Genomic DNA, 22,500 nt, shown 5'->3' with positions numbered 1-22,500 from the left:
CCTCACAGCTTTTATTGTTGTTGGGTTTTGATGTTAAAATACTAGCCAGGCAATGCAATTATACTTACTACAACATTAATCATTAAGCCCTGGCCAAACGGAGTCGCAAGTAGACGCAAGTTGTGAACTTGCATCTACTTGCGACTCCCTTGGCCAGGGCTTTAGTGATGATTATCAGCAACACAAACTATTCTATATTATGGTGTGAAACTATCGCTATGCAGCATACAGACAATATGTGTGGTGGATCTATCAGAGACTTGAAAGGAAACAAAGAAAAGTTATCCCATCTTGTGTAATATCGTCCATCCGAAAAGAATTTCCAGAACCTGATGGCGACTACACAGACTTCAAGGATCCTTCAGTTATTGAGCTTGACTTAGCATTTCTTTAATTTAGTGCATGACTACACGATCAAAATATTTCCTCCTTTCAATAGTGGAACTATAGAAATGTGTTGCAAATTAAATGCAGAGGCAATCTCACTCACTGAAGGATCATTTGAAGGTAAATGTCTTCCTTTTCACCTTTTTTCCTTTCAGAAGACACATGGGGGGTTATGATATTTCTTACAACAAGGATCCCAAAATGGGGACGACTTTGATTGACAGTCTTTAAAGCAAGTAGACCATCATGGGTTTCCTTGACATCTCATCCAAAAGTGTTTTACAAAAAAGAATGTGAATATATCAACACTGCATGTACTTTTGGTATCCTTGCTGTTTTCCACTAACCAAACAATTCTATATTATGATGATGTACCGGTAAATACTGTCTCTGCGCTACAATTCTGTTACTTGTTATAACTTGATGAAGAGATAGATGCAGCAGTAATTGGAAACTTGGACATTTTATTGAAATCTTGACACGTGTCTTGCTATTATATTTTCTTTGTTCCCACATGGAGTTGGTGCTATGTTTTGTGGAAGGTTTGGTCTTTCAGTGGGGGAAACTTCAATCACCCCCGTCTTGAGCAAAATCACTTCACTTAGGAGAGCGTGGACAAACTGGAGACTGATCTCTTTGTATATGGGCTTAGCGACCCACTTCTTTTGCAGCTTTGGATACACACACCTGTAGCGCTCTTCTCCAGATATTGTAGTCGCTTTCTCTTTTCCTACGTTGCAGTTGTCATCAATGACTGCAAGCTGCGTTCTGATGACCATGTCGTTGTAACAATAATGCTGCGACTTGTTCACGTATTTCTTCGCCATAGAGCCATGGAAAACTTCTAGACATCCGGTTTGTACAAAATCGGCAAGAAGACAGACATCCTTTAATAGTTCCGGTTTCCCTGCCACTTTCTTTAAAGCGTTGTGTGTGGGAGATCCTATGGGAAGCCATATTTTGTTTTTTCTTTGCTCAGGGGTAAGTTCGTCATGGCCACACACAAAAAATAATTGGAAATCAGGCAATTCATGAATTCCGGCCACGTGGTAAACGATTGACTTCCACTTCTCTTGGCAAAGGAGTTGATCCCTGAGAGAAGTTGCCGCACACCACCAAAGGTGATTAACTACAGATGCGATCCATGACAATATGTCAGAGCACTCTCGCTTTTTAGATGCAGCATTAAGATCCTTGCGCACAGACTTCGCCAAGTACCATGGATCGAATCTGTGCTTGATGTGCGCTTTTTCTCTCTTCATCATTGCTGCAACTTGCGGATGCCTACAATGGAACAAAAACACGTTAGTTTAGGTTTGTTTTATCGAGGCATTGCTGATTTTACTGTTCTATTGCATTTAATAACAAGACCATATGAATGCGGAGCGGTCATCGAACTAGCGATTAATGAGAGTTGTTTCGCTGAGGTGACAAGAGACGTTTATATTTAAGAAACCGTGCAATCCCAAGCAAGCAGAAAGCGCAAGATTAAATAATGTAAGGTGAAATCAAAATAAGAATCTATTTTTAACTGAACAACTGAGGGCCATGTTGTGTGCTATCGTGACCCATTGCTTGCACATAACGAGAAAAGATGGGTCACTCGTGTAAAAATACGCACAAGACATTAAAACCGAACGACTTGTAGGTGGTTTCATCTAGCAACGATACGGATTTTAGGTCAAGTATCTTCTTCAGCGGTAGATCTACGCCGTTGATCATTTAAATACATTGTAAACCGATGCAAAATAATTGAGAACAGGCCTCGAGAATATGTTCAATACATGTACCTGTCCGTTGCCAGCAACATGATTACTTGACCATCTTCTTCTAAGAACTGAAGGCACCTCTTTAGCCCCTCCTTTTCCATACAGTTGGAGTTTGCAGCCTCTGACACTTGCACCAGGGAGAAATCAATGATCTTTTCTGTTGTCACTTCTATCAAAGTGTAGGTTCCGTACTTTGCATTGTGACCAGGGCTGTCACATCGGCTGTCACCAGCAAGCACTAAATGTTGTCCTCTCAATGACTGAAGAACTTCCTTCTCCTGCTTAAGGAAATGGTTGTTTACCACAGGCCAAAGGTACTTCGTTTGAATGTAATAAAATGTTGACTTTTTAAAAAATCTGATGTTGCAAGCACTCATAACAGCATTGACTCGAGTAAAGTGATTCCCTGTAAAGAGGATCCCGCCACTGCAAATAAGGTTTCCTGCTGCCATCCCTTTCGTGAAAGGTTGCGAAAACCAAGGTTCAATGTGGCCTGCTTTGCACTCGGTGGTTACACAAATCAAGCTTCCGTTCTGGCTGAGATAAGTATTATTCACTATTGTGCCACATTTCCTGCAAATTTGAAACAACTGCTTTAAACAACTGTCAAAAACAATTGATTCGCTCTCATTATCTGAGTTCTCGTTTTCTGCGAGCCAGTTACTGCTTTGGCAATGATACATTTGCATTTTCATCATCGGAATCGTCTTCGTCACTGGGGTTCCACTCTTTGTCTGAGGAATCAAAGTGGGCGACAGAGCTTGCATCATCAAAGTCATCATTCCATTCTTCATCAGAATCGTCATCAGACAGCTCGGTTCAGTCTGCGTCCCCATGTGAACAAACGTTTTTACCGGTGTGTCTACAATCGGGTCTGTTTTCTGTAGCAACATCAACGAATTGTTTCACAATATCTGTGACAAGCATGTCTTCTTGAGCTTCTTCCTTGCCCGTCCCTTCTTCCATCCTGACATTCTCCATAATTTTGTCAACAGCCTAAATGAAACGATTTATTTACAGTTTATTAAGAAAAAGTAAAGCAATTACAAAAAAACCCAAACATTTATTGTGTGTGGCCAAGTTGGGCGACTGATTTAAAAGTATGTTGTCTCGATAAATAGTATTACTGGTTAACACTGTTTACTCTGTGTTTCCTTTTGGGGCCTTTTTAAGGAGAATATTATATCGCTGTCTAAAACAAATCTGTGGGGGAAATGAGAGCTATTTTCTTGATCTTATCGTAAGCTGCGACAGTCTCTGAGTGAGCTTCCGATTTTTTGTCCCATATTTTATCCCCTTGTTGCCGATGACTAGTGGAATTGACATTGAGACTGCGACTACCAATGTATGACCTATATTTACAACGTAAGATTATGAAGTACTTGAGAGTACATTCAAATGACGTACCTTTCTTCTTTCTTTATTCTTTTGCCTCCTTTTGCTGGAATCCCGTTTGACTTTCGCTGAAGAGCTAGGTTTCTTGAAAATTGTGGATACAGCATCTATTTTTTTCTTTCTTTTGTGTGTTGTTCCCCCCAGAAGACTGTATCGGTGATCGACTTCAAAGCAATCGTCCGTAAAGTGATCCGAACACACAAAAATTTGGGATCGCTTTGGTGGCAAGAAGTTTTCGTCCCAGCCAAGCATCAATAACCATTTTTTAGCAATTTTCTTTTTCGAAATTGGTAAACGGTGAAAAGAAATTCCTTTTTTTTTGCTATCTCTACAGCTCCTGTTGGAGCAATCTTCCCCCCAAACTTCAAGTTGAGCTCTTTGATGTCACGCTTAGATCGCCAGGCTGCTAAGTTAATCCAAGATGGCAGTGGCTAGTTTAAAGAAGGATTTCATAAGGTTTTAAGGCACCATCGCATATCCTACAGTGTGCCCTGGGGTCGTCCAATACTGCCCTATCAAGGGGTGCGGAGAAATAGTCCCTAAAGGGAATATAGAGCAACACATTGAAACAAATCTAACAAGACACTTGCCTCTTCTCAAAGAAGAGAAGAATAATATTCTCTGGAGGGGCTATGAAGCAGTGAGTCTTGTTGGAAGTTATGTAGTCCACAGCAAGTACCTAAATTGACTACAGTAAAAACCCACGTAAAAGAACCTAGAATTTTGGAGTTCAGGCTGATTAGGTTCTTAGTAGGTTCTTATTTGCAAAAGTTATTATAGTGATAGCATTTGGAGAACTGCAATAGTACTAATATGCTATAATTGTAAAGCATTAATTTTACAAAAATGTCAAGCCTTGTTGTTGAAAGAAGTCCTGTATCAAGGGTCTGACCATATTTATTGAATAAAATTTTATTGGTAAGACTGAAAAGCAGTACACTACAAAAATTTTTACAATTGAACTCCAGAATTTGAACATCAAATCTGAAGTGTTTTTTTTATATAAGAACCTATTTTTCTCTGTCAGGCTGAATAGGTTTATATATATTTGGGTATTAAAGTGCAAAATTTCAGCCTGTAGGTTCTTAAATCACTAGGTTCTTATACGCAGGTTTTTACCGTATCATGAATCACATGCATACGTACCCACCTATTTAATTAAATACTTAGATGACACTTATTCATTATATAAACACAGTGAAACATCTTTGTCCTGTGAATGTTGCAAGTTGTCTGCCTTAATTTTAAACGTGAGTAGTCTCTCTGGTTGAACCGCCAATCTGTTCTCAGAAATTCCTAACTGCTTCAAGTGTCTAGCATTCCCACACAATGTAAAAGGCTTCAGAAGTAGCCAAAATTTCCTTCTTTTATATTTTTTTGGAGGCTGCTTGGTGAGAATTTGATATGTCAAAGACTGTTGATTTGTATTTAAAGCCTGGTGTACGTTAGGACCAAACAGAGAAGGAAAATACTAGTGCGTGGAACCATTATCATACAAGGATATTCTTTTTTTTTTTTTAATTTTTAACCTATTATTAATAATTATTAATTTATCATCATCATCAATATAATCCATTGTCCTTTCCAAACATTTGACGGTCACTTTGCTATTTCCTATACAGGCAAGGTTTGCATTTCAGCGCCAAAAAAACGGGGAGGTCGGTACCTTTAAGTGGTCCGTACACCCCAACACAAGTCAAGTGGCATGCTCCCCTTTCTTGAAAAGAGGAACAGGAGGTGGCGCCTATTTTTTGTAAAGAAAGGTTACAACTTGGAATATGGCTTGGAGTACGTCCAGGGAGTAAGCCCTATTCATTTGGCGTTAAGGTTAGTTAGACAAAGCTTAAAAAATTCATTTGGTCTCGGATGTCGTAAATAAATGCCATATTTATTTATTTTTGCTGATGTTTTCCAAAAAGAACATAAGTTATTTCCCCTTGCTATTCCGTTTAATCTTCGTTAGGTGAACTTCAAGACAATTTGCAACCCACAAAAGGTAAAACTGACCTTTATAAAACAACAAACTTTCAAAGGCGTTTAAGAGGAAGTACAAATGTTACAGGTGAAAAGGTTATATGGCACAATCTCCAACATATATTGAGTGTACAACAGCGGGGTGAGTTTCGTAAAGAAACAGATAAGATCCAACGAGGAGGGAAAGCTTGCTCAGAAAGCTCAGGACGTAAAAATTTAGCTAAGTTTTTATTGCTCTTCAGCTTTATCATGGAATGCCACAACAACCGTTATCACATCCAGGACATCCCTGTCGTGAATATAAAAGATGGAGAACCAGCTCAAGATGTGAGGAGGACTAGTATCCCAAGATCTATAATTGTTAGGATGGATCAACTGGAACCGGTCTTTTTATAATTGTAAATTTTAAATGTCGTCTACTTTATTAACCTCTCATTCTGAATCAATGTAAACTCTTTTTTTCTATTGCTTTTCATTTTATTAATCATTGTAATTTTGATGAATTGCCGCTTTTGTCAGAAGGATCTTCAGTGCAGCAATTGTGGGTCTTCAAGAGTAAATTTCTAAGACAAAGGTTTCTTGTAGATTAAAATTGAAGCTTGCAATTTGAAGTCACAATTGTATTTTCTTGAAGGGGTTTTAAAAGTTTAAATGCCTATACGTATACTACGTTTTATATTTAACTGTTATGTCAATAAAACGAACTAGCAACCAACTGCGATTGTGTGACTATGCATGACCAAGGCATGAAAGATAATAGCAGAATGGGAGAAGAATTATTCAAAGTAAAAATGGAACTTCTTTTCTCATAGCTGTACTTGGGGTCTTTGAAGCAGGCTTTTTAACAAGTCCTCAAAAACGGACTATATAAGAGGTCCGATACAGCCGGCTTATGAGGATTCTTGAAACAGCTGGCATTTTAGGGAGTCTTCAAAAGCTGGCGGCCAAGCTGACTCTGAGGTAGCCAGTCTTTTAAGAAATCTTATTGGCCTTTTAAGCAGTTTTAAACAACTTGCCTTTTAAGTAATCATAAAAAAATCTAAAATATCCGGCTTTTTGAGAAATATTATTGGCTTCTTTAGCAGTCTTTAAATAGCTTGCCTTTTAAGGAATCTTAAAAAGTCTGAAAAGCTGACATTTTAAGCAGTCCCTACCCTTCAAGGAGTCTTCTTGAAGCGCGCTCGAACATAAAATTCATATCTTCTCGCTACCGTGTAATATCCTCCATGGATTTAATCTTGTACTTTATCTGTAGGAGACATTATAGGTGGTTTTCGTTATTGCAAATACCAAAAACTTTGAACAAAATTATTCTGTATTACCGTATTTACTCGATTAAATGCCACACTCGATTATTCCAAATTAACACAGTATTCAGGGGCGACAGTGACACCTTTGCTACCTTGTCACAACCAACTCACATCATCAGCAAGCTAGATAATGTTAAATACTCCTAGAGTATAACCATTATCTTGCCCTGTTTCCACGAGAAGACCATTTTTGTGGTGGGTTATCCATTGATACAGGGATGACATGATCAATGTCTTGAATGTGTCCCTATAAAAGTTAGGAAAGCAATGATAAGATTGGCCGGGTTGCTCAATAAAAACATATGTTACTTGAAGTCGCTCCAACAACTCGTCAAGGTCATTTTCCAGTGAACTACTGGTGTGTCTTCCAGACCTAGGAATGGTGTTTAGACATTGGTTCACTTAAATGGTCATGTTTCTTTACCCACTCTCTGACTGGCGAATACGCTGTACTGCCTTTTCTGTCACATTTGGCCCAAGATTTCTAACCCCACCCTTGATGAAGCAGTTAGAGTGTTCCACCCCCAAGTCATGTGGAATGTTGTTGCCCCCACGATTCCAAACAAATCTCTCACTGTCTCTGCGAGAAGGGAGGGATTGTACAAGAAAGGATTGATGCAGACACTCCAGTGCATACTTGTTACTTGCTTCTCCGTCAGTTTTACAGTACAGCATCATGTATTTATATTGGCGCATTATTCTCATGCCGTCAACCTCTTTAGTTGCAGCTAACAAATGTGCAAAGAACAATCCATCTGCTAAAAAAGCACACTTGTCATTGTACACGTCATCAGTGGCGCTGACTGTGAATCTGGCTGTTCTAAGACAACTGGAGGGGGGTCATGCCTCAACTCGTGTCCTCTCCTGCTTGCACCATCAAACTTGACATCCAGGAAAACGGCATGGAAACCTGCTATCCACATTGTGTTTCTGTTGATATTGTACATCTTGTGTTTCCTGCTTTGAGAACATGTCATTAAGAAGCCTCTTCACAGAATCATCATTGAACACGAATTTGATCAATGATTAGCTGAGGTTCTTTGTGTACGTACTGCAATCTTCTTATCCTGGTTCGCTTGGCTATGTCTGCTGGCAGGGGAAATTTCAATGGTTGACATCCTCTGTTTTTAAACCCAAGAACTGACTTTGTGGCAGCAGGAAGTCTCTATCTGCACGATAAGCTGCGTGCCGATCAGACTTAACATTTCTCCGAGTGATCAGGGCCCAGTCAGAATTGAGTTTACACTTGTCATTCTCAGATTTCTCAGAGAAAAACGTCTTGAATATAAGCTGTATAGGAACAAAACAAATTAAGATGTGTAAAACAATCTTAATTGCATCGGTTGCATTGTAGTTCACAAGGAAATGGTAAAATCAACAACATAATATTAAACTGAATTTACCAGACTATAATAATTACTGTAAGCATTTTTTCAAGATTCTTTTGTCATACCATTGATATATTGGTATAGTCGAACACCTGTGGAATTTAATGATACTTAGGCCCTCTTAGTCCCTGAGTTTTCCTGTTCTCTGTCAGTTGTCAGACTTTTTCTCGGAAAGAACCTGGGGAAATTGAATTTTTTTAATTTTAGATTTGCAACTTGCAATTTCCTACCTTCTCTTGTGGTCACGTTAGTTATTGCTATCAAAGGCCCTGAGGCCTTTGGCTCGGGATTGAGGATCTACAAATATCTTATACAAGTGTCATCAATGATTTCCTCCCTCGCTGAAGCAATGTGAAAATTTTCCTCCACTCATGAATTACCTTCCTTGAATGTTATTACCATTTCAAAGTGCACAAAAGAATATTACATAAAATTTAATTTCAAATCACGTTGACTGCTCTCTCAACAGTGATTTGATCTCCTGCAAATAGTTGAGACCCATTTCCACTGTCAGCTGTACAGGGAAGGTGTGAGTGAAACTGTTGCAGGATTGCTACGATATCTTCATTTTTGTTTTCATTCTAAAAGATTACACCAAAAGGGACCTGGGAAAAATGTGAGTCAATAGGTGGTTTCTTACAATACAATATTTATTTACAGGTATGGTGAAAATAACAGTAGATGAGATTAAGGACTATTAGAAAATTATTTTGGAGGAACCCACGGACAGTAAGTGTGCTTCCCCTTTCTTGGAGTCATCTTTTATCTCGTCTTGAACTGTTCGTAGTTTACTTTATTTTTCTAAATCGAAGTAACTGCTTGTAACACTTCGTACCGATGAACGTGTCACTAGAAGGAAACACCCTCAAATTTCTTTCTACGATGCTTTCAATCAGACCTGCGACGTCAACTAAACTCTTGCCAAACACTCGTACTCTGCCAGTAAGAATTAGAGGACGATTGCAGAGAAAGGAGTTATTTCCAACAACTTTCTTGGGAGTTTCACCCATACGTGAAACAAGGAAATGGAATCACTAGGCATACTTTAACATGAAATAAACTTAAAAACTCGCGAAAAAATTTGATGACGGGGTCTGTGTTCTGTCAGAGCTTTTGATTCACTTTTTGCTAAACAATTACCAATTGGCTCTCTGCCGATCTACATGTAATATCCCACTGATCTTTGCAAACAATGGGAAAGGAATGTGTAGTTTGTTTCAGGAGATGATTGTGAGAGAGGAACGTGGGAGGCTATAAACTAGCGAGATCCTGGTCACATTGGCATACATGGAGTCAATGACGTCATGGCTATAAAACAAGATTTCCCGCAGCAATGGGTTAACATATTTTCTTAACTATGGTCCTCTGCACGCTAGGAGTCTCAGCTTTGATGAGCTTTTCATGAGACCATCAATTATTCTTTCTTTGAAAGGGTACTTTGCATGGAACTGAGTAAATAACCTGTTTTTTGCTTTATGTAAAGCCCCTTTTGGTGCATATTGATAATTCCCCATACTATGACTAAAAAAAAAAATAAGAAATTGTTTCCAAGTTTCCAAAAATAACTGTGAAAGGAAAATTTTCTCTTTCCTGCCTTAGGTTTTGAACTGAAGGTTCCAGGATTATTCTGGGTCACGTTTTCCCATAACTTCTGCTGGGTTAAACATGCCAAGAGATTTAACAGAATGATGTCTCTGCAGGCCCTCCTTGTCACAGCCGCTGTCATTCCAAGCAATGGCACTTTAGGAAAAATACTTCCCAAAATACCAAGCTTCCCATAAGAAGGTCTAAAATCCTTCCTAGAATGATAAAGGATGAAAGAAGCAAAACTGCTCCTAAAACATGTGTTTAATATTATCAATGAAGACATATGGGATATGTACATACATGCAGGTTAGGGTTGCAGGTCATTGCTTCACCATTGCTGAAACAACCCAAACGTTATGTTTAAGCCTAAGGATAGCATTTTTGTAAAGGTTTGGGTTGATAAAGATGATGATAAATCGTTTATTAAAAAGAACACCTTCCAGTCCGAAGACTGAGTTACGTGTATAATGTACAAGAAATAAAATTTATAATTAAAATAGTTATAAAGATCTATGATAATAAAAATGTACAAATCTAATAAAATCATATCACTTGGGATAACCTTGTGTTAAAAAAATTTACATACATGAACATATTTATGTACATTCTTAGGCTATGGCTAACAATAAAAGATTTTTTAAGGAGCTCCATTTTGCACACTGGCACGTTGAACTTCCTATTGCTGCGCAGCTTTAGGTGGGAGCAGACCTGCGAGCTTGTGATTAATGTCAAGAACAATGTCATTATCCTAAAGAGAGGGGATGCCTGCCTCTTTGAGTGTGCTGTTGTAGCTTGCATAAGGAAAAATAATGCACAAGGTGCGCTTCTGAATATGTTCCAGCTCCTCGGGTAAATAGGACAGAAGGCTGAAGTGAAATACTTGACGTGCGCATTCTAAAACCGATCTTATGGTACTACAGTAAAATAAGACAAGATCACTCGCACAGATACCAGCTACATTAAGTTGTCTCAGGAGGTACAATCTTTTGGCAGCCTTTGAGGTTACATTAAAGATGTGATCGTTCTATTTGAAATCGTCACTTATGGTAACGCCAAGCACTTTAGGGGAGTTGACTCGCTCGAAAACAAAGTCATCAAGTTCAACTGGAGAATGAGTTGGAGGAGATCTCTTAAAGCACGACTGCAGCTCCTTACATTTGGATGGATTCGGCTGCACGCGGTTATCCTGAGACCAGGTGCTGATAAAGTCAACAGCTTGCTGAAGTGCACTTTGTTTGGATGGTGGTACTATTTCCGAAACAGTGGTGTCATCGGCGAATTTCCACATAGCAAACGACCCATCAGGTAACTTAAGGTCGTTTATCAGCACCAAGAATAACCAAGGGCCAAGACGAGTCCCCTGGGGAACTCCCGCAGGAACATTGAGCCACACAGAGTAAACTCCATTAAGCATTAATTAACTCTTTGCTTTCTGTCCCTCAAGAAATCAATAATCACGTTAATGGCAGTTGGCTTAACCCCAAGAGTGCGAACTTTGCTGACCAAAATATTATGGTCCACTAAGTCGAAAGCTTTACGAAAGTCCAGTAGAGTAGTTCTTACAGTCGCCCAAGTGCCATCAGTGGCGCGCAGTAAAACAATGACCTGCAACCTGCATTTTACACCCTCAGTACATACATGGACAGTGTGCTTACTTTCAATAACTGAACCATAAAAATATATTTCGAAAGGCAGTAGGAGGAGTCTTGTGAATGTACCAATATAAGACAGGTTTAACTAATTTTGTTTGTCTGTTTTGATTAAGAGATGAAACATTGAAAATTAATTATCATTAAAACAAAATCCGTACTGGGTGAAATACACTTGGGTTGGTTACTACCGATTTGCCTTGAGTTTTCATTTTTAGTCGGACCTTGTGGTTGTTCAGGGATAAGAGGATAAATACTGGTGCACCTTGACAATTTTTTTTGTAGGCATGAAAGCTCTCCAAACGTAATTCTCTATCTCTTCCTATGGGAATTTTAACTTCTTCATAGCTTAGTGATTATTGGTAAAAGATCATGTGAAAATATCATATCTAAATATTCCTAAATCTGATAATGGGAATTTTAATACTATCATGGAAGCTACACTGGTATCACCAAATATAAAAGAAGGTCACACTTGATGTCACACATTTGAGCTTACCAGTCAATCACAAAATGTGCCTCATCCATGATAACAGCTTGAATGCGATGTTGAAACTCGGTCGTTTGAAAGCTTTTAAACACTGTCTTGTTTTCAACCACTTCCTCTGGGTGACAAAATATTAACTGAACGTTTTTCAGGCTTTTTAATGGTTCTGCCATACTCAAGGACACCTGGACATCCTCTTTCCAAAGTGACGCGATCACCTTTGAGGTTGCACGCCTTCAATCCACTTTCTGCAAGCTGGATAACCTGGTACCTTATCAGAGCATTAAGAGATTCAAATACCAGGACAATAGCAACAGCAGTGCTAGGTGTTTTTCCAAACAATCCTGGTCAAAAATGTTAAGACAATTCCCGCTTTTCAGATTAAATATTGTAAATGTATAGCTGTCACTAAATACAGAAAAATCAAGGTTCATCATATTTCACCCCCCTCAGAAAAAGATAACCAGTGATTTCAGTCTGATGATAAATAATTTGTGTCTTAAGAAGGAAATATATATTCAATACCTTGGTGTCTTTATAGACTTTATAACACCACAGGTCGAGTATATTTGAAAAAAGTTGAAGAGAAGTCTTGGAATATTATCTAAAATCCGTTATTATGTAGACATCACTATCTTAATTAGGCTATATTATGCTCTGATATACCCTTTGGAATAATTGCCTGGGGCAACAACACCTATCCAACCTCTCTTTGTTGACATTCTCAAGATCCGATGAGCACTCAAGTCCTCCTCTTTTTTTTTTTTTCTACCTTCTTTTCTGAAGGAAATGAGCTTCATCAATATAATACACGATCTTCAGTAAAACAATCATATTACCTTCCCAGAGTTAGAACGAACTATGGTAAATTTAATATAAGATTTCAAGCGCCTATGATCTGGAATTCAATTTATGAACAGATTAAAACTGCCTCATTTTTAAAAATTTAAAGGAACATTATCTTACATTATATTGATGGTACTCTTCATAAATAGGTTAAACTTAAAATATTACATTATATTTTTTTTAGCTGGATTTAACTTTTCAACGATATTTTACACATTATACGATGTTACATTTGTGCGCATGTTAGTGTTATGTTTATGCATACTGTCCATATCATACCTCCGCTGCTAACATCTAATTTAATTTATTTGATTAAGCGCCCAATATCATTTTTTTAGTTATTTCATTGCTTTTGTAATTTAGTTTATTTAAATCTCTGGGGGACAATAAACGGTTTGTTGTTGTTGATTGGCGAAGAAAGACTTTACGATTCCCAGATTGTAGCCGGTTAGTGCTCATATGGCCAGCAATCGAGTTATCACCGTGAGGAACACACTCTAAGATTTGCCTGAGCCCACAGCCTTTGGCTGCCTTGACAGCTCTGTGGCGCTGCATTGGATACTGGGAAACGGCCAGTATCGCCAATTTTTTCCAAACAAAGTATGCACAATAAGAGAACATCCAGAGATTCCTTGGACATAGTTCCTACCTTTGACAATTCTGCAGATTTAGCAAGTTGAGGAGGCCAGGTCACCAATGCAGAACGTTGTTGGAATGGCCCAGCTTGGTTAACCGGTCCAGAGAAGTGGCAGACAATCATGTGACAGCGAAATCCCCAGTGGAAGCAAAAGCCATTAGGGAAGTGCTTAACCTAGTACAACAACAGCACCCAAGACTGGATCGAATTAGACAAACACCTTGAGTGAAATGACCTGCGTGCGCATACCTGGGTGCCAGGGTTCACCACCTATAGGGAGCGCAGAGGTTCTCTAAGAAGTCAGGACGCAAAAGAGGTGAAGAAATGGTGGACCAAGAGAGTGCAGACCCAAGATATGCAGAAATTGAACAGACCAGACAGATGTTAAACCTGGTTCCGAATGAAGATGGGTTACTTGAATGCCATGGCCCAGTGTACCTTCCAGCACATGCAACTTTCAGGAGGAAGCTTGTGCAGCAAATTCACGCTGAAACCCTCCACGGAGGCGTGTCCCTAACCATGACATCCATTTGCGAAAACTACTGTATGCCGAGTCTAAGGAAGTAGGTTCAGTCCATAAGATCTACATGTTAGGGCTCTAAGTGGTTCTGTGCCTTGCCAGTGAGAGCACCACCCCCGGGACTGCCACTTAAAAAGCGTACTGACATTGCAGGCCCAATCTTATACAAGTTGAGAAGCAAAAGAGAAGGTAAAGCGTATCTGGTCCTTTTCTCTTGAAGTTTGCAAGGGCTGTACATCTGGAACTAGTCATAAACCTAGAAACCGCTACGTTCTTGTCATGCCTGAAATGCCGAGCGTAATTTCCTGAGACAATCGAAGCACGTTTGGGAAAGCAGCCAAATGCCTGATGCAAGTAAGACAAGACGAAGAGTTAAATGGTTTCCTGGAATCCCATGACATTAAATGGAAATTCTACTTAGTCGCACGCCATGGTGTGGTGGTCAATTTGAACAGATGATTGGCATTGTGAAGACCACAATGTACAATGTTATCGGGAGATCCACCCTTTCCTGGGATGAACCTAGCAAAGTATGGACGTTGAAACCCAAGCAAATCGCTGCCCTCTCACCTATGTTGAAGACATTTTAGAGTTTCTATCCTGACACCTGCCTTCTTTTTGTTCCAGCGCTACCCCCAGCTCCCTGAAGAGTGAGCCTGGCAGATCAAGGACAAGGATTTGCGCAGTAGAGCCAAAGAGTCCTGCAAGGATCAGTCATGGAACAGGTGGCAACGCGAATACTTAACTTCAATGAGCGCCAAAAGTGTTGAGACACTTGGCAGTAAAATTCGATTTTCAGCGTCTTGGATTCATTTCCCCCCGTTTCCCCCAAAACAATGTTGATTTTTCTATTTCTTCGACTGCACAGACCACAGCGCCTACACAACATTGAATTGGGGGGCCGGGGTATCAGAGAATTAACACTAGATGCAAATAAAATAGAACAAATGTTTAAGTATTGAAAAGCGTCTTTTCCTAAGAGTATCTCAACTACTTTTGTCGCTAATTGGTCGCTTGTGGTCGCACAATGTACAATGTTATCGGGAGATCCACCCTTTTCCGGGATGAACCTAGCAAAATATGGACATTGAAACCAACTTAGAGTTTTCTATCCTGACACCTGCCTTCTTTTTGTTCCAGCACTACCCCAGCTCCCTAAAGAGTGAGCCTGGCAGGTCAAGGACAAGGATTTGCGGAGAGGAGCCAAAGAGTCTTGCAAGGATCAGTTATGGAACAGGTGGCAACGCAAATACTTAACTTCCTTGCGAGAGCACCACAACCTTGTCCACAAGTTGAAGTTGGAAATGCCGTAATTGTATGATCTGACAACAAGAATCCATGTCATTTACCCAGGACCTGACAGCTGACCTGACAGCTGACAGCTGACCTGACAGATCTGTTCAGCTGAGGACCGGTAGGGGAGTTATCGAGCAACCAGTTTAACACTTATATCCTTTAGAATTGCAGAGTGAGCCCAGGGTTGCCCAGCCAGTATTGGAACAGCAATTGAACACAGACGCACCACGTTCAGACAAAGGAAAGAGGCAATGAGAATTGCACAGATTGGATAAAGGAGGAGTTGTTATCAACAGTGACACTGAGTGTGCAATTAAGAGCATTCTTCTGATAATTTCCAGCAAAGAAAGATTTGGGAAACCATTTCAAAAGGAAAATTAATGATTGAAACGTCATATGACGCTTTGACAACTTCATGTCATCAGTAATCATTAATCATTACTACAAATTTCAAGCTCCCGTGGATGGTAAACGTTTTTTTTTTTTCAAGCACGAATTGAAACATTTCAGTTTGTCTAGAGAAACGGCAATAATTTTTTTTAGTCAACATGAGAACCTGAATGAACGAAAAGGCTTAACCAATGAAACTAAATGAAACATTCACTGTTTTGCTAGAAAACAAGTCTTGATGCAATGATTACTCAATAACAACCTGTTTTGCATAAACACAGGGTGAAAACAAGCGTTTACGTAACTTATTCCCTACGGAATCTTGAATTTCCGCTAACGGAAATTCAGATAACCGAAGCGGGAAACACATGTGTACGTTACTTTTCCACGACTGCGGCTTCGCGGAAATGCATTCCTTAAACTCGTGTATCCGTGAGGTTTCCGTGACCACGGAATTACTAACAACTGTCATGTTTCCGTAACTCATAAATACGAGGGACACACGATTATCCGCTGAATTTCTGCAGTTCGGAAACTTAACTTTTATTTTAAATCAGAGGGTTGGCTCTTCCTGGAGAAGCATTTAGTGAAAAGAGGCCTAGAAAGCGAGTTATAAGCCACTAACTTTGAAAGGGGCTTCCTTGTCATGATCGTATGGTATTGAACTCTACAATAACGTGTAGCTAAACCTCACATTACGTAAAAACAAGGAAGGTAAAACTTGGCAAACATCATTAGACCCACTGGATATGCACACTCAGTTCATTCAAGGTTATGCTTTATTATAAGGTTATCAAGAAGGCGTTTTATGAATGATGACAACAGCATATAATTAAACGGCTACTTTGATAAAATTGTAAAAATTCTAGTCATAATGACTTGACTTTACTTCCGAAATCTTTAAAAATTCTGATTCAATAGTATCTTACCTGAATTAAAAATTGATATGATCAGTATCATTTACTCTATTATCTTTCATTTTCTGTACATATAAATCGGTATTATCAAAATATAATAAATAGCAATTTCATACAATAGTTAAATGTTCTATTTTTCGCAGTTAAACGGCTTGTCCAATTTCGAGAATGAAGAAATCACTCATTCCTAATAATGCTCGAGATTTTTCGAATTTTGTTTACAATACACACTCCCTACTTAAGTTTTATCGATGAAAGTCTTGTCAACAAACTTTCATCCGGGCTTGAGTCCCTTGTCTGTCCTATCATTTCTTTGCTTTTTGTTTTAGACTTTGCTTATCGTTTACATTAAAAATACCAAGACGATTCTTTTATCCAATTGTTTCGATTGTCCAAAGGATACTTAAAGTGATTACTGACGCATTTGAGAGAGCACAGTGCAGAATGGACAAAAAATAATGCCTTAAACTGATGTGATTGTAACTGATATAACTTAGCAGCCTTACAACCTCTGTTGGTTGGTTAACACGATGCTCAGTTATGGGAAATATATTTCCACCTGAATGGTCTTCATTTTACTAAGATGATTGACCAACCAATGCATATATTAATATTCATCTGGACATATGAATAAAACAAAGACTCGGCTCCCTTAACTTTAGAGGATATTTACGCAATGACATTATTTGAATACAAGTCACGGTATCAGAATCATTCTGACCTTGCTTTCCTCATGGTAATTAGCACTATTGTTGTTTTAACCCCTTTAGGATTTGAAACTTGAATAAGTGAGGAAAAACAGAATTAATTGTGGTAATTCTAGTAAAATGATGCCTTCCTGCAAATGTTCTCGTCTTCCCAGACTTGACGTCAATCCATTGAAACCAAATATTACAATAATAAGAAATGGTCTAAAACACAGAAAAGGTGCTGCTGAGTTGACAACTGTACAGTGAACCATAAAACTGGAAAAAACTTCTTCTTCTTCTTCTTGCATCTATGGCTACCAGGAACCAAGCTAAAGTTACTGTGCTGCAGCATAGCAACCATTACAAATACTTTTGCATACCTTGCCCTTACTCTGCTTCAATATGCCAGCAGATATTTGAGTTGAAAAACAGCAAACAGCTTTCAGTGTGTTGAAGAGTTAAAAGTAGAATGAAATGAAAAAAAGAAAATAAATAATAACTAAGGAGACTTTTAACTCTGGGTCAATCGCCCAGCCAGGAAGGGCAGTTTTGTGGCAGAGGTCTGCTTGACATATTTTGACCAGCCACTCTTGTGACTTTTGCTGCTGTTCTTTGCTGCCTCTTGCTCATACGAGCCTTGTAAGTGGCATCTAAGACTGCTTTAATACTGCATAATTTGCTCCTTTCCCACTGTAGCAGTTTCACATCACTTGCAGAGGGTCCACTTGTTTGTCCTCCATCTTCATCACTCTCCTCTGATGACATAAACTCAACAGCATTGTTTAGTTTTAGCAAATCTCTTGCTCTGTCCTTGTCCTGTGTGGAGAGTGCTGTTTTTTCCACAATTTCTAGTCAATAACTCAATTTCTAAAAACCCAACAAAAGATAACTATCAGATGAAACACTCGAACAAAATCATTTTCGTACTGTATACAAAAACATGAGATGAAAAAAACAGAGTAGCATGAACAACCTGTCTTAAAATACCATAGAAGGGATTGGTTGCACTACCATGCGATGGACAATTGATTATAAGATACCTATATACATTTTGTATAAATGGATAGTGCATTTCCATTATTTTACTCTTTGTCACCAATGCAAGACCAAAGCATTTCAAGATCCCCTTTGCCATGCAAATCAACTTATGTCCAGAATTGACCCTAATGAAATGCACGTCGAATTTTGACTTCCAACACGAAATTTCCCGTTAAGTATAAGCATTTTCTATCTTTTTAAGATAAAAGTTAGGATTCGCGTCATTTTAAGGTTAGGGTAACTACTGTTGTGTATCTTTATTTGAAGATAAGAGTATAGGGGACACTTTATGATGTTAATTGTCTGTAGTCTTAGACTTGAGTCAGAGTGGTGTTGAAGTTGGGGCGAAGACCAAGGGGATGCTTCATGAGGTTTAATGAAATCGGTGTGCATTTAATTAGGGTCAACCCTGGACATATCTGTGCAAGCCATTTGTCTTCTCATGATCATTATTTCAATCACAGACACACTATATTGCCCTTGTTGCTATCAACAGAAATTACATCAACTGATTTGCCAACACCAATTCTACATGTACGTGGTAAACACCCTTTGAACCCCGAGGCGACGTCTTGTTGCAATCTGGTGGTTTTCCAATTTTCCTTTGCTTTTTCTCACCTTATCATCACGGAGGCTTCTCCAGTATTGGTGAACTGCCCCTTTAAAGTGGATCAACCATGTGTTCATTACGGTAAGATTTCAACAATTCATGCTATATAGAGTTTTTTGTTGAGCTGGTTAACTATCTTTAATCTCTTGAATCTCTTCTATATTGGGCGTAAAACCAATATGGAATATTATTTCTTTTTCCCATCACCCCGGAATTTTAAACCAATTATATCTCAAAAAAAGGTATAGAACCATGATACAATGTACCATTACTTCTAAGAGCTGTAACAGTGGGGAAGGGGAATATAAGACATTGCCAAAAGATTGGTGAAGAGGTGGTTTTACTCACAATTCATATACTCTTTTGTATTCTAAGGAAGGGCAGTTTGACAGACTATTGCCTTCTGTTTTGTTATACCTGACTGACATAGGATTCACAATACCCTGGAGAGGTACTGCACAAAAATGCAATGTGTTAATATGAACTGTACCTTTTATCTCTGCTTTGACCCATTTTTCCTTTCCAAAAATTAATTTCCTCTGATTTCTTTGACAATAATTTCCTCAATCTTCTTGTTCTCTTCATGGTCATATCTCAAGGGTTTAAGACAAAGCAAATCAAATGATTAAAATTAAAATCAACATGCAGGTAAGGTAACTTCCACCTAGGTGACATCTCTTAGCTAGAGGGTGTAATCATTGGAAGTACCATTTACATATGAAGTACTATGCATGCATGTTTTATGCTTGCTAGAAGTAGAGAATCATTATCTTAAACCGAGGTCATGAAATCATATTTTCAAAATGATATTTTAACACAATTGACCAAATTGCTATTTTAACTCTCAGAGGGATTAACAGCTCTCGCACTACTCTAACTCTGTCAATGAAAGCCAATTGTAAAGTCACAACTCTCTTTAAAATTCAGTAGCAGTAGCAAATAAAAACTAAAATTGCGTAATCTCAGCAATGTAAAATCATGCTTTTCAAAATAAAACTTGAACAATGAAATCATATGTGGAAAATGAAATTTGGACATCATTGACGAAAGTGCCATTTTGTCCACTCAAAGATGGATAAAAAGCTTTGGCACAGCCCACTCAGAGATGGGCAGCCTGACTTTTGTCAATGAAAGCCAATTATTGTTAAGTTACAACTCTCTTTGAAACTCAGTGAGCAATATAATTTGCATAACCTAACCACAACAAAATCATAATGTTAAAAATGAAATTTGGACATCATTGATAAAAGTGCCATTTTGTCCTCTGTCATCATTTCCATCACATATTTTTTTTTGTCCTCTGTCATCATTTTTATCACACATCCTTTTGCATGAACGTAATATTCAGTATGGAGCTATTTCCTTGCCAGGGAATAAAAAAAATCCCTGATGAAGTGAGCCTCTGTTGCACGAAACGAGTAGGAGGATAAAAAGAGTCATACAAGTACTTGTTCGCATAAATGCTACAAACTGGCTTAACTTTAAAAAGGAACACACGTAACTCTAAACCTCAACATATAAACTTTGCCGCAAAAGCACTAAGCTGATATCTTCGTTCACAATTCTTATGAAAATACATTAATTTTACAATCGCTGCAACTCTTACTCAGTAAGATTTTTCTCAGTACAGTACTGTAATCATAATGTAACAATAAACATTCTTGGTAAAACTTGTATATTGATTACAACGCATGCAGTAACAAGTTTTGTACGAAGGACTCTTTGGAGTTCCCTTAATTTGACCGACATTGAAAACATTAAGATTGCAGCAAACTACAATTCAGTACTTACGGAACAACTTGGATCAACCGACGAGCGCTGTTTGATTTGCACATTGCATGTTAACGAACCTCAGTTCAGCCAGCTCTTTCAAAACGGCTTCTATGGGACTTGGGGTCACTTCTTGCTGTACTTGAGCATTGCTAGTACTTGGGAAACCTTCCTGTGAAACCATTTTATCTTTTGCAGAGATCAAAGGACTTCAAGAGAACGACAAAAGCACGAAATAACAAAATTCAAAAGGCGCGCAACTATAATTAACCTCAGTTCAAAAACGAGGCAATCATGCACAGTAAGGACAAAATGGGAGACGGTTTCAAAGGTCAATAAACTGATCCTCATGTCGAAGTGAATGTGGAACTTACAGTTTAAGCGAAGCAATATTGGTGTTCTTCAGATAGCGTTTCGAGAAGATTGTATCATTTTCATTTCGCAATTCATTGCCATAAATAGGAAGTGTCAGAACATTGACACTATAATCGTGTGTCCTCTTTATTTGACTCCGATATATCTTTTTGCGGCCCAGTATCACTCCGTCTGTATTTTTGCATTTCAATTGAAACTTGGAAAGATATTTCAGAGGCTTGTAGAAGCTGCAAATATTACAAATGATTTCATTCTCGGTAACCCCCTGGGAAGCCAGCCAGGACGGGACGACCTTTGCCAGTCCTGATAATGCTAGTGATTCCTTCGTCCGGATTTGACTAACTGCCCCTGGGTCTCTGATGTCAAAGGTTTTTAAAACAAAGATCAAGGAACCACTATAAAGTAGAACTATATTATTATTATACCTTGTTGAAAATGTTAATGTTTGTAACTGACTTGTAATATATATGTGTGGGTGGTTCTTTAGGACGTTTTGGCTAATGTTTCGGTTAATTCTTAAGCCTTCATCAGTTATAAGTAGGTTGATGTTGTAACGCATGATTTAAAATAACGTTGCACAAGTGGTATACGCGTGACTACAAAGTTATTTACTGAATTCAGCCCACCACTTACATTTGAGGGTCATTGAAGAAGATGGATGGGAGTAATTTTATCACATCATATACCCCTAGGCGTCATGTGGACTTGCTTCAAAGGCTTTTTCTCACTTACAAGCTTTATAGCAAAATTTTTAAACTCAGCGAGGTTATTTCTGAATCGAATTTAATTTTGCGAGTCTTGGGCATATTTTGGGTCTTTCTGGTCTTGAAGCAAGTTCAAAATCACTTTTTTAGAATAAGTAAACCACTGATTAAGAAAGAAATTAAGGCTTAAGTTTCTTAAGAAACTGTGATGCTGCGTCGTTGACCTTTCGAGTGTTTTCCCTTATTGACTCGTTTGATAAGCTAAATTTTCGTAGATCAACAAAGAGGTCTTCGGATCCTAAGAGGTTTTGGGGTTTTGGGCTGAGTTCCAAACATGGCTGGTGTAATCCTGTAAGTACTAATAAAACTTATCGGTTGTCCTAATATTAAGCGCTTTCATTGCTTCCAACTATACCGTGATTAAGTGAGATGTATAATGCGGTATGAAGTTTTTCATCCGTAGCCTTCATTCGGTTCCCTTCATTTTCAGAAGATATTTATAAAACAGGCCGTACGTATGCACCATGTATATATATTTATCTTTCCTGAGAATTTCCGAGGTTGTCCAGGCTTCTTTTGATAAAAAATTGATGTATTTGCATGATGCAAAACAATTGTCCAGGTATTGTTTACAGCACAAATTCAGTAGTAAACGTGTACGCTGAACTGGTGCCATTTCATTTTGCCAAAAGAGGAAAGTCCCTTGGAAAAAATCTCGATTTTCTCAACGAATCTGTTTTGCAGAAACACCAATAAAACACC

General features: G+C 38.5%; 2 pseudogenes; both read right to left on the bottom strand.

The window, feature by feature from the left end:
• The window catches only part of LOC137995713 (uncharacterized), a 419,354-nt pseudogene that overhangs the window by 11,871 nt on the left and 384,983 nt on the right, over nucleotides 1-22,500 (bottom strand).
• Nucleotides 10,487-11,112, bottom strand: LOC137994223 (uncharacterized; annotated as a pseudogene).

The sequence above is a fragment of the Montipora foliosa genome, chromosome 3, assembly GCF_036669935.1.
Source record: "Montipora foliosa isolate CH-2021 chromosome 3, ASM3666993v2, whole genome shotgun sequence".
Lineage (NCBI taxonomy): Eukaryota > Metazoa > Cnidaria > Anthozoa > Scleractinia > Acroporidae > Montipora > Montipora foliosa.
Note: the sequence above shows the minus strand (reverse complement) of the source record. Positions and strands in the feature narration are given on the sequence as shown.